We start from the raw sequence: 16,439 nt of genomic DNA, 5'->3' as shown, positions 1-16,439 counted from the left end.
CTTGTCCCTCGTGTCGCACGGCCAGGGAGGGGGTGACATCCCCAAGAACGGGAGTTGGCTCTGCCCTCGCGCCTATGACACTCAGATGCCGCAGGTTCTGATCCCTCCACCTCCCATGGACTGCGCTCAAGGAGGAGCCCACATTCCCCCGGTGGTTACTGCAGGGAAGGAAACTCCTAGAAACAGGAATATTACAATTTCTCACCCTGAGCATGTTTGCTGTTGGTTTGGTTTTTAACATATTTCACTTCACTCTCATAAAAGATTATAGTGCACATTCCTTGCATGGCTTGACAGTTTTGAAGTCACTGCAGTTTATTGTCAGGATTTTGCAAACAATTATTCTTGCAATTGCAGATTTTTCACAGGATCAGGTGCACAAGGTGGTTGTGAGTGGGTCCGCCAGAATTAGTTGAGTCTGTTGCTGCTCCATTCGGAGTTTAATCACAAGATAAATCCTGGTTGTGACTGAAATATCAGTCAACAGCATCAGTGAGGAGAGGAGATATTTCAGACTGGGTTTGCACAGTTTCTTATTGCTTTAGAGTAGATTGGCATGAGAAACAATGCTTTAAAGTCCTTAAGAGAGGGATGTGAGAGTTCTGCAGAGGGCTTGGCAGTGCTTCAAAGCTGCTCAAGAGATGCTTTTGGCTGTCAGTTTTTGGATATTTAATGCCATTTGTTGTTGTATTGCTGGCCACATGGCTGGAGCATTGCAATGTGTGTTTGCAGTAGTGGAAAGGAAAAAAAAAAAAGAACTGTTTTGGCTCTCAGGTGCCCTTAGCTAGAACTGGAGATCCCATCTGCCTCCAGAGCCTTCTAGTTAAACTAGTCTGGAGAACAGACTTAGCCAGAATACAGCTGCCAGGTTTTGGTTCTTACTGCAGTGAAAAAGCCCTTCTAATCCCTGCTTTTTTCTCCAGGTCCATAAACTGTGTGAATAAGTGCTTCGTGTAAGGCACTAGCCAGCCTTACTGGGGCTGCAATGTTCGTAGATCAGACACTGAAAAAGAAAAATGGTTTAAATGTAGCACATTTGTACACCTCCCACAGGCAAATGAATCCAGGTTCTCAAAGAGAAACTGTTCCATTTCTTGTGTTAGATTGAAATTCTTTTTTCCTGGTACCACTGAGCTGTCCCTGTTTTGCTCTCAGGATGAGACTGGGGCCTATCTCATTGACAGAGACCCCACGTACTTTGGTCCCATACTGAACTACCTCCGGCACGGGAAGCTCATCATAAACAAGGAGCTTGCAGAGGAAGGTAAGAGAAAAACACAGGGAAGGCTGGAGGTGCTGTTTGACAGCACATCCAGGAGCCCTCACCATAAACTGGTATGAGAGTGTGAGCAAGTTTCCCAGGAGTGCTGTTAGAGTACTGTTAATTGCTCATTAGCAGGGATTAAGTCATCACATTCTGCGTCTTCCCGAGAGCAGAGGCTGCAGCTCACAGCACACCCTGTCACTGTTCTGAGCCCAAGGTGTGTTACAGCCCATCTGCCCCTCACAGACCATGGTTCTCCCCAAACAGGCAGCTCTGAGGGCTTTCCCTTGATGGGGCTGGGTGAAGAAATAGACATTGTACCATGAAATTTGTGATAATCGCAGGGAAAGGGGAATAATCTTTCTTAAAGATGCTCTTAAGTCACAAAAGGAGGTGACAGCTAGTCAGGCATTTTCTCCTAGACTGAGAGTAGGGGGTGGGTGGCACATTTGGGATTCTGACATCTGGGCTAGATTTGGAGTCAGCAGCAGGGTTGCATCCTTGTGACAGAATCATCTTTATTCTATCCTGTGCAAAGTAGCAGAATCTGTGCTTTGGGTTCCTCTTCAGGGGTGCTGGAAGAGGCTGAGTTTTACAACATCGCGTCCCTCGTGCGGCTGGTGAAGGAGCGGATACGGGACAACGAGAACAGAACCTCTCAAGTAACGCACCGCCGGGTGATGGAGTCACTTCTGGGGCACAGCAGGGCAAGCATGGCTCCAGGCCCTTGAAGTAGCATTTCTTTGGTTCAGCAGTAACAGGAATAAATGCTGTTAGGTGGATGCAGGGCATGACTAGCAAAGAGTCCTCAGTGTGGCTTTACAAAGCACAGACCACTGAGTTATCTCAGCACTGTAGGGAATCGCAAGGGACACCTGGAGGAGAGGGCCAGGAGCAGACATGGGTGGTTATAAAGCAAAACACACTGCTTTGGCAAAGAACAACTCCAACTCTTCCTTCTCTAAACCATTTCTTCCCTTTGTCTCTCTGTGGCATGTTTTTCCCATTGATGTTCAGCTGATATCAGCACATCCAGTAGATTCAATTTCAGAAATGTTTTCAAAAAGCAGCAAATGGCTTTGAAAGCTAAAGAAGTTTTGCTTTAACTGTAGCTTAGGCACCTTGAAAGCTTTTAAGAGAAGAGTGCCAGGCATATGGTTCTGTTTTGGAATCAGTGGGATAAAAAAGTCCTTAGAAAGGCTGTGGGGCTCTGACTTCCTAAGATGAGAGCAGGAGTGGTTCTCATCTTAGGAATGATGCTAATGCTGATTTTCTAGCATGATACTAGTAAAGCAATTACTAAACTACAGCCATTGTTTTCTGTGCTCCAGGGACCTGTGAAACACGTGTACAGAGTGCTGCAGTGCCAAGAGGAAGAGCTCACACAGATGGTGTCCACCATGTCCGACGGATGGAAATTTGAACAGGTACCATTACCAAAGAGTGGCAGAATTCCCTTGAGAACTGGATGTAGATAGAATAGATAGAGTTGCTTGTTGAGTTGCTCTTCACACTGCTCTACTCTTCTGAATAAGAAGTCTGACCTGAACAGCAATCCACTTTTGTCCAGTTACTGACAGGGGAGAGCAGAAGTCACTGAAGCTGCCAGAGAGATTTCATTTTCTCTCAGGGCTTGTCTCCTTGTCAAATCCCAGAGCATTTCCTTCCCTTCTCCTGCATTTCATCACATACACCAGGCCACAGTATAACAGTTCTATCCAGGAAAAAACACAGCACATCTTTCTTGGAACCTCAAAGCCACGACTGCTGCATTTGCTAAAGAGGCTCTGAGTGACATGAAATGCCTGCAGATGTCTTTGCAGTGCACCTAGTTCCAGGGCTGGGTGTCCCTCCAGTTGCATGTGGCATTGGTTCCACATTTGGTTTCTGGAATCAAACACAGTTCTCTTATTTCTGAGGAGGGAGAACTGGAGCCAGCTGGCCTGTGTGTTGTTATATCAAGAAACTGCAGAATAGGGTCTGTGGATTACAGCAGTGTCTTCCCATTTAGTCCAGCTTCAGTACAATTGGATGCTGTGGGAAGTGTGCTGACATGAAGTGAGGCAGAGGATTAGGAACAGCACTTCCCATCAGTTGTTCCTATGGATCTGTTCTGTAATGCCTGAAAACTATCTCAGAGTGGAGAGGTGGCCAAAAACCTGCCCCTGTAAGGAAATAGTGAAATCTTGTGACCAAGAACCACTCCATGAAAATGCAGTTCTCCAACACCCAGGTTTTGCTGTCCAACAGTTTACAGAATCTGCTTTTCACACATCCATATCTACACCCCCAAAACCTTGAGGCTACAGGCAGTGCCTTTCATGTTCACCCTGAGAACACCCTTAGATCTTTCCTAATCTTCCTTTTCAAATCTATCATCTATAAATATGGAGCTGGCTCTTCCAAAATCTATTTGGACATGGAAGTTAAGGTGCATGCTGCACATTAAAGTTTCCCAGACACACACCGTTGGTAAGAGTCACAATGCTTTCTTCAGATGACTTGGATTTATTTTCTGGAAAGCAGAACTGAGTTGTAAATGACAAATTAGCTCTGTACTCCCGAATGTCCTTTCAATGTAATAATGATGAATGAGACAGATGGGATTTCTTGGATTGAGTCCAGACCCCCTCAACACAACAGTAATAGAATATAATCCTGTTTACACAGATACCAGACTCCATTTTGGCAGCATCCACATAAAGGACAGTGTCTGTTTGCCACATGTCCCCAGTTAATCCTACATCTGCCTGGGGGAAAGAATTCTCATTTCCACATCAGTCACAAGGCAGTTGAGAGCTGAGTTCAGCAAGGACCAGGCAATTTGCAATGCCTGCCCACGTCTGAGTGAACTGGATATTATATATTGCACAATCTGTTTTCCCTTTTTCCACCCTCAGAAACTGGGCAATGTTCTGTTCAGCATTGGTTTCAAGTTGGAATTCCTTCCCGGAGCTCCAGGTGCCACTAGAGGGTTGTGGAACTCGGATGTGTCCCTGCCTTACACACACACACAGGAGGCTGCAGGGGACACTTCATCTAGAACAGATCTGGGACAGTCCTATCTCACAGCAACTGTAGGAATAAAATCAAGACTTACTGATAGTTACCTTGGCTGTCTCCTGTTGCACAGCTGATCAGCATCGGATCTTCCTATAACTACGGAAATGAAGACCAGGCAGAATTCCTCTGTGTTGTGTCCAGGGAGCTCAACAATTCTACCAATGGCATTGTCAAGGAGCCAAGTGAGAAGGCCAAGGTAAGGCAACTGCTCAGATGTATCAATTTGAATTCCCCTAGAAAGAAAAACCTTTCCTGTACCAAGCTGCAGCAGTAATTCTGTGGATCAGCTTTCCCATTACCTTCTCTATCCCCTCTTGGAAGATTTCATGATTTACTGTAGGACAAAGAGCTAAGCTAAGCTTTTTGTGCACTTCAAATTAAAATCAAAATAGTGAAGGAAAGAGTAACTTGAAGAGGGAGAACAGAGTTTCAAGGATCTTTGAGGTTAGGTTTTGTGGTTGAAGGATGTTGCAGGGAGAAACAAGATTTTTCTTCTCTTCAAACCTCCCCATTCCTGGAAGTGTTCAGGGCCAGGTTGGATGGGGCTCTGAGCAGCCTGGTCTAGTGGAAAGTGTCCTTGCCCAAGGCAGAGAACAAGATAAGCTTTAAGGTCCCTTCCAAACCAAACTATTCTATGAATCCACTTCCCCCCCCCCCCCCCCCCAGAATAAAAACAAAAGGCAACATCTTTACCTCCTGGCAAGCAGCTGAGCAGGATTTCTAAAGAAGGGGCTCACTTACCCTTAACCAGCCTGTCAGTTGTGGTGGCATAAAAGCCTGCAAGCTGCTCTCACATTAGTCCGTGCTTCCTTTCTCTGCAAAACCCAAGGACTCTGAACAGGAACTTTTGCATTCAGACTTGTCTGAGCTTTTCATAGAAGGTCTCTTCTGTTTCAGATTCTTCAGGAGCGAGGATCGCGGATGTAATTCAAGTGTCCACTCCATTAAACTCCCAGATTTCACAGGGCAGTCCAGCTGGGCAGAGCATCTCTCCACAGAGCAACCCAGCCCTTGTTCAATAACCAAGCTAATGCAAAGCAAAGCCAAGCCTGTCCTGCCAATGGCAAATAATTCTGGTCATAACCAAAGGCTTTTCTCTTACCCTGGAAACCAAGAAAGAAAAAGACTCTTCCAGTTGGACAGTCCTTTCCACAAGTATTTGTTTTATTTACTTGGCCAGCGCTGTATTGAATTTTTCTGAAAATGGCTGGGCCGAATTCCCAGTCGGAGCCTTTGTGAAGGTTGCTCAGGTCCTCAGGCCCTTGTAATCAATCCTACCTTCCACAGGCTGATGTGGGTGGGAAAGTCCATATTTGAGCTGTGCCATTGCTTGCACCCAGGTCTGCCACTAGAAAAGTGCAGGGACCTTGCAGTGCTCTCCCTTCTCCCCCAAATCTGAAGAACAGGGCTTTAAAAGGAGGAACAAAACTATCACTCCTAAAAAACCCACACAAACTTTTCTATCCTTGCTTTGTATCTGTTCCTTGTTCAATTCCTAGGAGCTGAGTTTAGATCTGAGTGGAGGGGAGTTGTGTACCCATCTGACACAGGTCTTGCTGGTAACACTATTCCACATGGGCTCCTGGTATTTTCCAAAGCCCATTACTTTGTATGCATAAACAAAGAGGCCGGTGTTCACCCAAAATAGTGATAGAGTGATAATCACATCCTTTACACTTCTCCACAGAGGAAGAGTGGTGACATCTTCCCCCCCAGTACCCTGCCATGGCCATATCTTAGCCTGGTGCAAAATCACAATGTTTAGGGATTTGGTGCTGCTAAGTTCAGCTTTGCCTTGTTTGTCTCCAGCAGTGTGGGCTCTGTCTCCTTCCCTCTCACCAGGGAGGGCTTCAGGCAGAATTTCTTTTGTACTGTACCAAGCAGGTAGGTTTGTCTGACCCCACACGAGATCCTTTGCAGAGGAGATCCCGATTTACACACAGTGATTTACCTGCAGCCCCCTCATGTCCCCACCTTTAAGAGATCACCTCAAATTACAGAGGGACATCACAGAGCTGGGGGGGGGGGGTTTGGTGAAAAGTTGCCAAACTATTGTAATGTTTCTTGTCCAAAGTGATGTGTCAACTTTTGTGACTTTTCTTTCCTTTTTTTTTTTTTTTTGGAATGCCTTGGATGGATGTGCAAAATGTTCGTTTGTGCCTCTCTTGAATTCTAATCTTAGCCAAACTGCAGTCACTGGTTCCCCTCTGTTACTCTGTGCCACCCCTAACCAAGGGCATGTCCCTCCTAGTCTGGTAAATGGAATTTCATAGAAATTTGCTGCATGTTTTTCCCCTTTCATCCTGGCTTTGTTCTTTGTAGCCTGAGTGTCCTGGCACTTGGGTCATTTTCAGTCCCAAACTGACATTACAGCAAAGCTTCAGAAATGCTGGAATTCAGACATTGACAAGCTCAGAGCAGATGTTTCTCAATAAGCTACTAGAAAATTCCTCACCTGGACTGAGGGGTTGGGCTCCTTTCTGGAGGGCTTCAGCTACCCATGTTCTCCTGAAAGTTTTGACACAGAATTAGGCAGCTTTTCCATCTTAACCGCTTGTTGCTGAGAGGGTCCTACCAACAGTCGAACAACCAGTTCAGCGAGCAAGATGTGCAGCAAAGACACTGAGTGGCACCACTGTGCTCTGCCTCTCTCCAGTCTTTCTGCATGTCTTCTTGCCTGTCCTCCATCCTGCTTTGCCAGTGTACCTCCTCCAGTGGAGCCCTTGCCTCATTCTCAAGACAGACTGCTTAATTGTCTGTGCTAGATTAGTCCTGGTAACAACAGACTGTGCCAAATGTCTTTGAATTCACATTGTGTCAGTGACAGGCTGTTGAATCATGGCTGGCTTTCCATCACACTGAACAACCCAGCTCTGCTTCCCTCCATCTGCCCTGTTTATAACATGGTGAGCTGGTGTTGGTGTGATCAGACTATACACCTTGGCTGGGCCTGAACAACACTGTGATGTGTACAGATCTCCCTCCTCTGTCCCTATGCTGTAGCCTCAGCCACTGTGCTCATAGCTAAGAAATCAAGCACATGTGTGCAAGTTAGCAGCCTGAAAAGCCCTTTAACACTGATTTGTCTTATTCCCCTTCCTCAGAGGAGGGAGTTTTTGGGGACTGGTCAAGAAATACCAAACTAAAGGCAACAGGAACTGGTCAGGCTGTATTTGCCACATTGATGCCAGCTGAGCACCTTGTTAAACCATGGAGCTCAAAGCAACACTGGCTGCTAGAGGGAGACTTTCTGTCCAGTATGGTTCAAGTACAAACACTACCCTGGCTTCTTTGTGTCACATGTGGTGAAGCCCACTGGAGGGTTGCCTGATGCAGTGATCCCCTCTGAGCCACAGCCTAAAAGTGACCATTAGCAGGTGAATGCCACTGCTGCTGAACTGATGAGCACAAGAAAGATCAGAGTTGCATCTTGGTTTTCCCTTTTGTGCTGCTTTTGGCAGTGAGAAGGTGCCAGGGGACCATGGACTCTTGGGGTTCCATTGCAGGGTCTGTTGAATTTCAGCAGAACAAATTTATGGTAGAAAATAAATCATTGGTACTGGATGTTCAAGTTTTTGGGTGATGTTTAGGACCAGGCATGAAGTCCATCCAGAGCAGGTACATTCCAAGTGAAGGATTTCTCCTTCCCTGACTCTGCTAAGTCACCTTTACCCTGAGACAGGGCAGGTCTCAGCATTATGCACCAGTTGCATCCCTTCTGTGCACAAACAGGGCTTTTCCTTCCATTGCCTTTCACTCAGTCACAACTATATCAAAATTAGTGCTGAATTAGGATGAAATTTGTCCCATTCACTCTAAAAAAAGTGTAGCATGTTGTGGTGAGTAGAGTAGGAGAGCAGGGGTAGATATACTGGCTGTCCAAGAGTGCTTATGCCTCTTGGGAAGGTTCACTTTAAAGCATTAATCCTGGAAATGGAGTGTATGACACTTAAGTTTTTTTTAAAACTTTCCCAGTGGCCTAAATTGTTCCATTATGGCAAGACTGGAAATAACCTCTTGAAGTGTCTTTGTTTCTGCACATTTTTAAAAACTGATTTTTCTCAGGGGTGACTGAGTGGGCTGAGGCGAAGGGGGCCTGGTTGGCTGTGGGGCAGGGGCCGGAGTAGCTGGGCCGTGGGCTCCTACCCAGAGGTTTTGTACAGTTTGTCAGGTGTCAGTGCCCTTTGCTACTGTTTCTCTTTGTTTATTAAATGTGTTTGAATAACAGTTGAGATGCTGTGATTTTTTTTTTTTTTCTGAAGTGGGTTTGAAAACTTTGAAGGGCAGTCTGCAGCCTGCTACTTTGGCTGCACTACACAGATACAGCATTATGGGGGAAGAAATGTGCAGATTGGGCACTTGCTTCTGGCTTCAATTCACTTCTAACAATCATTTGCCAAAAGGAGAATATTGAGTCCTCCTAGGCTGCTTTCAGGGATAAAGTTACAACTGAAGCTTGTTTCTGATGTTTTAGTCTATAAAATAATTTCTAATTCCACATTTATCCTAACCATTTCCACTGATAACCACAAGCAAGTAGAATATTAATACAACCACTAAATGTGAGTAGCTAAAACAGGAAGAGGATTTTTTTCCTTGTCAGCTGTCATTTGCTAAGCCCCTACTCAACACTGGAACACATGGAAGAAGGGTCTGACTCAGCTTTGGTGCTGCCAGAAATTGGATGGCACTGGCAATTCAGGCCCAACACAATGTGAAGAATGGGAAGTCTTGGGTTAAGTTAATCCTGCTCTTGATTGCAAGTGGCTGTTGCCTCCTGTGGGTACTCTGAAGGCTGCAAGTCTCCATCCTGACTGCCACAAGACCCTCAAAGCCACAGAGCAGGGATGGGCTGACACATCCCCAAACCAGGTTTTAACACCAGCACAGTGGAAGAGGATGAGACTCTCCCTGCACAGGGAGCTCACCAGAAACCATGGCTAAGCCAAGTCACCACACAGCATGAGTTTATTTAAGATAGTATTTTCAAACCTCCACACCCATTTGTCTATCCCAGACCTGGGTGCAGGTCTGCAATGCCAGTGAATTTGCCCAAAGCAAAACCACACTTCAAGTGCTAGCAGAGTCTTGGGCAGAGGTGGAAACTGCAGTGCTAGCACTGCTGACACCACACACATATCTGTTCATCAAAGAGGGCTTGTCAGCAGAAATTCAGGTTACAGCCAACATTTACATAAAACCATAGCCCTGCTACCCCACCTTAGGGCTGTCAGATAAGGCCACAGAAGCTGGAAAAGGCTTTGCAGGACCTTTAACCAGCTCCAGGTGTGCCAGGCAGGTGGCTCCTCTAACACAATGCCATGTCACCATGCAGGAGACACAAGCATTACTCAGTGGTTCCTACAGGAACCGCAAGCTGGAGCTGCCAGGTCTTTGCACCATCCTCACTTTCCCATCCAAGGCTGTGAAACCCATTAACTCCTTTAAAAATTAATTTTTTTACTTGCTGTAGGAAACAGGTGATGCCTCAGCATTCCCAAGGGATTAGAGGTTGTGCAGGATTGGCAGCATGTGTTAACTTACCCCCCAAAAAAATCAACCCTGTACATCAGCTCTTAATGTGCTGCAATGCCAGATGCCCAAAGCTCAGCTCTCCCTGTTGCCAAACCCAGGCTGCCCTAGATCTGCTGCAGCACCAGAAGGGAAAGGGGGATGGTTTGCAGCAGAACTGACCTCAGCAGAGGGTTATGGGCCCTGACTCTCATCTGGGTTGATCAGAGCACCCCAGGCTGCCTCCCAGTGCTGTTGGCCCAAGAAGATGTGTGATACCCAGTGAAGGCACATCCCCAGGGACAAGAAGCTCCTTTGATGAGGGGCTCTGTCCACAAGGCTGTGCCGCCACCAAGGCAGGAGGTGAATGGCACCACAAAAACACCCAAGGGATTTCTTACCTGCCCATAGCAGGATTTGGTCCTTCCTACCCCCAGAGACAACTAGGGGGAAAAAATTCTCCAGGTGGCTTTGCCAGGTGCCTGGGGGAAAGATAAGTGATGAAACATTACATTTTCTGATAGCCAGAGTTAAGTCAGTAGGTAGTGCATGCACTAAGCTATGGCAGAGGGACTTGAAAATCCCCTCATCAGACTTTTCTTCATTGGATAGCACATAAAAGGAGCAATTTTACATCCCCCTCTGGAAAGAGAGACTCAGGCCCCCTCTTGTCCTCCAGGCTGTGTCCAGGGCCCACCAGACTCCCTGGGGCTGGTGCTCACCTCCCCACAACACTCCCATTAGTCACCCCAGCTGGCAGCTCACCATGACCCTAACAGTTTTGCCTGGAACACAATTAATTATTTTGTTTTTCTGGCCTGCCTGTTCATGTCCGTGGACAAAGGGGAAATAGTAATTGATATTAAAGATAGAAAACAATTTTAGCAGGGTCAGGCACCTATCAGCATCCAACTGCTTGGCCTGGGGCTCCAGCAAAATGCAGCGGAAACTGAGGCTGCATTTCCTGTCTGCACACGTGGGAGGGTGAAAACAGTGATGCAGAGGTCCTGCCACAGCCATACGTGCATCTTGCACAACTCCTTCACATGCTTTTCTCCTCTGCCTCAGGCTCTCACACACAGACAAAGGTCAATTCCTCACTTACCCGCCCATCCTCACCCAGAAGAAAGTAATCAAGCCAGATCTGTCTGCAGACAGGAAGCCTGCAGATATTTTCAACTCAGCTTAGTAACTTGTTTGGGAAACAAGGACCTTAGCCATGTCCTTCTACCTAGATCTGGCTTTGAGGCAGTTATTGACAGTTTAACCCAACTTCCACATGGGTAAATAACCACCACATACCCTCTTACTTTCCAGGCTGGAGGAACACGTTGGTTACTCCAAACCACAGCAAAGAAAGAGTTGCAATGCCCTAATAATTACATTCAGATTGTGCTGTAACAGATGAGCAAAGGCTTATCTCAAAAGATAAGCCTTTTTACCTTCTGGTAATATTTCCTGTTAGAGGCCTCCATCCCTCCTAGGTGTTTCCCAGACTTCAGCAGATGGGAGTTTATCAGCAGTGTGAAGTGCACAGAGTCCTCAGGTTTCATCAGTGAGTTGAGAACTCCACTGGCCTCTGTGTCACCACGAATATCCTTGAGCTCAGGGCCATCTAGGCAACAGGTCCTTCACCACAGCCAGGAAAACATGCACCAGTGATCTTGATGAATTCAAATGACAGCATCTAAAAATGAGGAAAACCATTTGGGCAACCAAGCAAGGAGACAGGCCTTTAACCTGGGCACTGAATTCAAGATGTCTTAGAAAAGCAGGCAGATTCAACACTAAACAGTGTAGAACACCTAATAAATGGTCATCCTCAACTAATGTTCCAGTGTGTTTTTATCCAAAATTTTAATACAAAGAAACATGTAAAAAGTAAGAAGAAGAGGGATGTATTTGCCAAACCAACGGGGATTTGCCCATGAAACAGGCTCAAAGCCACGTTTTGCTGTTTCCATACCCCTCCAAAAATTTGACTCTAAGGCACACAGGGACCTGCAGTTTCCACTGGGATAAAGAATTCCTGCCTTTCCTTTTCCAGAAATCACAAAACTAAACATTGTGATCCCTCTGGGTATGAGCAGGAAGAACCTCAGTGTCAGCACTAAGTTGCTGTATCTTCTCTTCTACCCTGTTAGGACCTCTAAGCATCACCCATATTTTCCTCAGAGCAGAACATCCTCCTTGGACAGGAGACTTTGGCAGGGCCTGGCTGGGATGGCAGAGCATCAGCCCAGAGCTAAAGAGCCAAAGCTGAATAGCTGGACCCCAAAAACCAGCTGGCTTCCTAAAAACCATGCTCCAAAATTTCTGGCTGAACACCTTCAACCCCCCACAATCTCCACCACCTGCTCCACAGATCCAGCAGTCAGACACAAGGAAACACTCCTTTTGATCCTACTCCCAATGAGTCCCTTATTCCTTATTAATAAAAGCCAATTTAAATCATAATTAAAAGCTTGTTAGAGGGAACCTTCAGCCACTGCTCAGGATCAAAATATCAATCTATGAAAGAGATGCCCTGCAGCAGGGCTAGACTACCCGCAGCTGCATCACATCCCATTCCTCCCTTCCTCTGCCACATCTTCACCTACTGCAGGAGTTTCTTGCAGCTAATGACAAGGTAGCTTCATTTCTTGAGAAGCCTCATTTTCCCAAGAACGTGCCCCCGCCCCCTCCCAATCTTTGCAAATGCAGGCAATTGCTGGAAGAAAATCACCCACAGCTTCCAGATACCCTCAGTAACCTCAGCCAGGTTCCTAGCAAGGACCTCCATCTGTTCAGATACTCTATGCCACCATTGGTCCCTCTCTCTGTCCACTCCCAGGGCAGGCCAGGGCAGTGTGGCAGGTTAGGGCGTCACACAGCATGAGCCAGAGCTGCTCCCAAAGCCACCTTCACCATGAGTTTATGCAATGTCTTGCTCAGACTCATCTCCAGATCCCCACTGCCTCAGGGAATGTTGTCCTTCTTGGCACCACACTTTGTACACAAAGCACAGGCTCTGGGGCAGCCGGGGCGGGGGACCAGAGGGGATCGTGGCAGTCAGAAGGGCAAGGGCCAGCATGCTCACAAACCATCTGCAGTCACCCACCAGCCAGAGATCCACCACAGGGATAAAGAGCAGGGACAAGCCACAACTTGCTGAATTCCTGCAGGCCAATGGGAGCTGTCAGTGCAAGCTCTGGTGCCAGCTGCTTCCTCAGCTCTCATTTCCCATCTCCAGGCTAAGCCATGTTATCCCAGCACTGGCTAATGGCCATTAAACCGAGTCCCAAAAGGGGGATTTCTCATGTGGTCTTATACCCACATTATCAGTGATTAATGAGCACAAGGCAGACAGGCAGACCCCAAGTCAACCCAAGAGAGCAGAAAGCAGTGGTGAAACTGAGCAAAAAGTGATCCATGCAAGGATCTGGACTTAAATGCAGCTGGGGAACAAACAGGATGGAGGGGGTGTAGGAGGAGGCTGGTTGGGCTAATTAAGACCAGTTAGTGCAGGCAGGACCCTGATCCCTTTAGTAGGGGGAGGATGTGGGAGTGATGCTATGCTTGGGAAAGTCAGGATAAACCAGCACTTCCTCCATCCTTGGCACAGCACCATTTTCTCAGTACTAGCAGAGCTGGTCTGCAGGGGTTTTGCCAGGGTTGTTCAGATCCCATCCTAGCCTCAGGAACCTGTTTTCAGGCGCTCTGAGACCTCAGTTTCTGTTGGGTCTGTCTACGTTCCACAGATGGATCAGAGCAAGAGTTTAATTTGTGACTGAACCCGGGGCAGGAACAGCTCCCTGCCACAAAGCACTCAGCAATCCCATAGCTCCATTTCACTTCATTTCCCTTGCTTTAGACAAAAAACAAAACCCCAAACCAAACAATCCCCCACACTTCCTCTGCAAGAATTAATCTGCCAGAGGATTTGCTAATCTGGATCTCTGGAACAAATTCAACTGGTCTTTCTCAAGCGTGATTTGCAAGCTCAGAGGCGTTTGCACTTTGGTATCCAACCACAAAGAATCACAGAACCATTTCCAACTAAAGGTTGGAAAATGCCTTTAAGATTAGTTGAGTCCAACCATTAACTAAGCACTGCCAAGGCCACCATTAAACCCAGTTTTTAAGCCCCAAAGCTGCTGCTGAGGCTCCTGAGCTCAGGGCTGGTTTACCAAGCTGTAACATGCTGGTAAGGACAGGGAGAGAGCAGGGGGCTTGCAGCCACCACCACCATGCCCCAGGCACAGCCTGTCCCCTGAGGGCTGCAACCAACTGCTGACATGTGACATCCAGCAGAGAGAAGCCCCTAGCACTGGGGCAGGCTGCACCACTTGGGCTGATGTTTTAATCAGAGCTAAATCTGGATTCTCTGCTGTCACCTCACTGGATGATCTTGGAAAAGTCAACTGGTATATAATATAAGCTACATGGGAGAGAATGGCAAAGCAAGCCATGGTCTCAGGATGAAAAGGTACTTTAAAAGTCACTTATAAAGGTATTTACCTAGACAAGTGCTTGGCTTTCCTACCCTCAACAGACACTGAGTGACCCCAAAAAGCAGTTTACCACCCTGCTCAGTTTACAGTAAACATCTTGCTTCTGTACATGCAGCTTATCTTACACATTCATAAAATATGCATCCAGTGCATGCCAGGGCTGAGCTTGATGGCAGGATGGTGCAATAAACCTTCTTCTCCATTCTCCTTCCTGCTCTCAAGCTGCAGGCATTGTCCAGTCTCTGAACATCCCTCCAATCCCCATTGCTTTGGGCAGTAGTGCTGTGTCCTCCCAGCCACACTCCTGACTTTCCTGCTGGACCCTGTGTCTGGGTCTCCCTCCTCAGTGACTCCAGAGAAGAAGTGGGCTGCTCATCTCCCTGCAAAGGTGCCCTAGCTACAAGCTCTTACTGAAGACTATAAATATCAATATTTGCATAACATAAACCTGAATTTGTGAAATATAAACCTCTTCCTATGAGGTGAGTTACATAAATGCCCCAGGCTGTTGTGTCCCTTGGCAGAAAGGGCTGTTCTTGCAGGGAGCAGCCAGGAGCCCTCATGCCAGCAGCCATTTGTCCCCTATCAGAGCTGAGAGAAACTGAGGCACAGAAAAAGAAGAAGGGAGAGTCATTGTGTGAACACTCCTGGTCTGCTGCCATAAACAACAGCTACCAGGGCTGCTCCATGACAGCTAGGGAAATCCAGGGTTTGGATGCTGATGTCTCGGGGATCACTGGAAGAAGAAACAACATTGAGACATGAACAGGAGAGGATTAGTTTATGAGGGCAGACAGTGACTGCCAGAGAGAGGCTGGAGAGAAAGACTGAAACAGGCACTTGTCCCCTGTGTCCCATCCAGGGCACTCATGTGTCCTCAGGTGCTCCACAGGCTGGTAGAGAGAAGCACCTTTGCACTCTTCACCTGCTCACAACAAAAGCACACTGTTTGCAGTAGGCACCCAGGTGTGGCTGTTGCTGTGAACTCCAATCCTATTCCCAACCCTGCTAAGAAGGGATGATCACGTGCATGTGAAAATCTGCCCGTGTTTCGCAGGTGTCCCAGTCCTGTCACTGCTCAACACCAGGAGCAGTTTGCCTGAGAGCATCAAGCCCATAGGAGCAGGACAACACACACCAGCCCTCCATTTTCACACCGTCCATCCTATCTCGATACCTTGGAAGGGTTAATCCGCGGGTGTGCGCTGCGCGGCTGCTGCTCGGTGTGGCACAGCCCGCTAAACCAGAGCTGGAATAATCTTGTTCCTTTACCTTTGTAAAAGAGGCAGCGAGGAGGCAGCGAGGAGGTCGTGTGGAACCTGCAGCATATCCCCCGGGTCCTTGCAGATCAGGCTGCCCAGGGGAAAAGGTGTCCCGCAGCCTGGGGCAGAAAGTGGATGAAAGCCAAGGGGTCTGAAGCCCCACTGGAGAGTCCTCCCCTGTAAGCAGGCACCCAGGGAGATGTGAGGGGAGCCAGGAATCTGCTGGACAAACTCAAAAGTTGGACAGGGCAGCTGGGAACAGAGAAGAGCTGTGCTTCTGCCTTTTTTTGCAGGTTTGCTGTTGCCGGGGAGAGGTTTTAGGCTGTTATCCAGCTAATTCACACCACAGAGACAAGCACTTGAATTAGTTGCATTATCTGCGCCCAGCTAAATTGGACAAAGGATTAAAGTGTGCTGAGCACCACCACCGTGATTTGCATCTCAGAGCCCCTTCCCACGGGCCCCCTCTGCTCCCAGCCTTTTTTTTTTTTTTTTTTTTTTTTTTCATTTTCTGGCTATGAGCCAGCCGGCATAAGAACCCTGTTTACAGAAATGATGCCTAGGTTAATATTGCAAAAGACTTCATCAAAGCCTGTAGTCGCTACTGAAGCAGAAGGGTCTGACCGTGGGCCATGAGCTGACCGGGCTGCGCACACAGGGGATGAGCCGCAGCCACGTGGCACCGCCCTTCGTTTGACAAATTCTGGTCTCAGCCTGAGGTACGAAACTAACATTCTGCCACTATGGCATATTCGAAATAATGAGCAAAATCAAACTATTATTCATTTCTAAAGCTGCACACAAAACCTCAATGCAGCTGTTGTTTTAGGGAAAAAACACTATTTG

At 47.3% G+C, this 16,439-nt stretch overlaps 1 long non-coding RNA gene across 1 annotated transcript; it reads right to left on the bottom strand.

Annotated features, from left to right (window-relative positions):
* Positions 1 to 191: 191 nt before the first annotated feature.
* Positions 192 to 15,868, bottom strand: LOC132336793 (uncharacterized). Its single transcript, XR_009488954.1, has 5 exons — positions 15,604 to 15,868; positions 11,281 to 11,525; positions 5,069 to 10,320; positions 4,375 to 4,560; positions 192 to 3,429 (listed from the first exon to the last, which is right to left on the bottom strand). It is a non-coding gene; the product is annotated as an uncharacterized LOC132336793 (long non-coding RNA).
* Between the last annotated feature and the right edge of the window lie 571 nt (positions 15,869 to 16,439).

This window comes from Haemorhous mexicanus, chromosome 20 (assembly GCF_027477595.1).
Source record: "Haemorhous mexicanus isolate bHaeMex1 chromosome 20, bHaeMex1.pri, whole genome shotgun sequence".
Taxonomy (NCBI): domain Eukaryota; kingdom Metazoa; phylum Chordata; class Aves; order Passeriformes; family Fringillidae; genus Haemorhous; species Haemorhous mexicanus.
The sequence above is the reverse complement of the archived record's forward strand: the minus strand, read 5'-3'. Positions and strand labels throughout refer to the sequence as shown.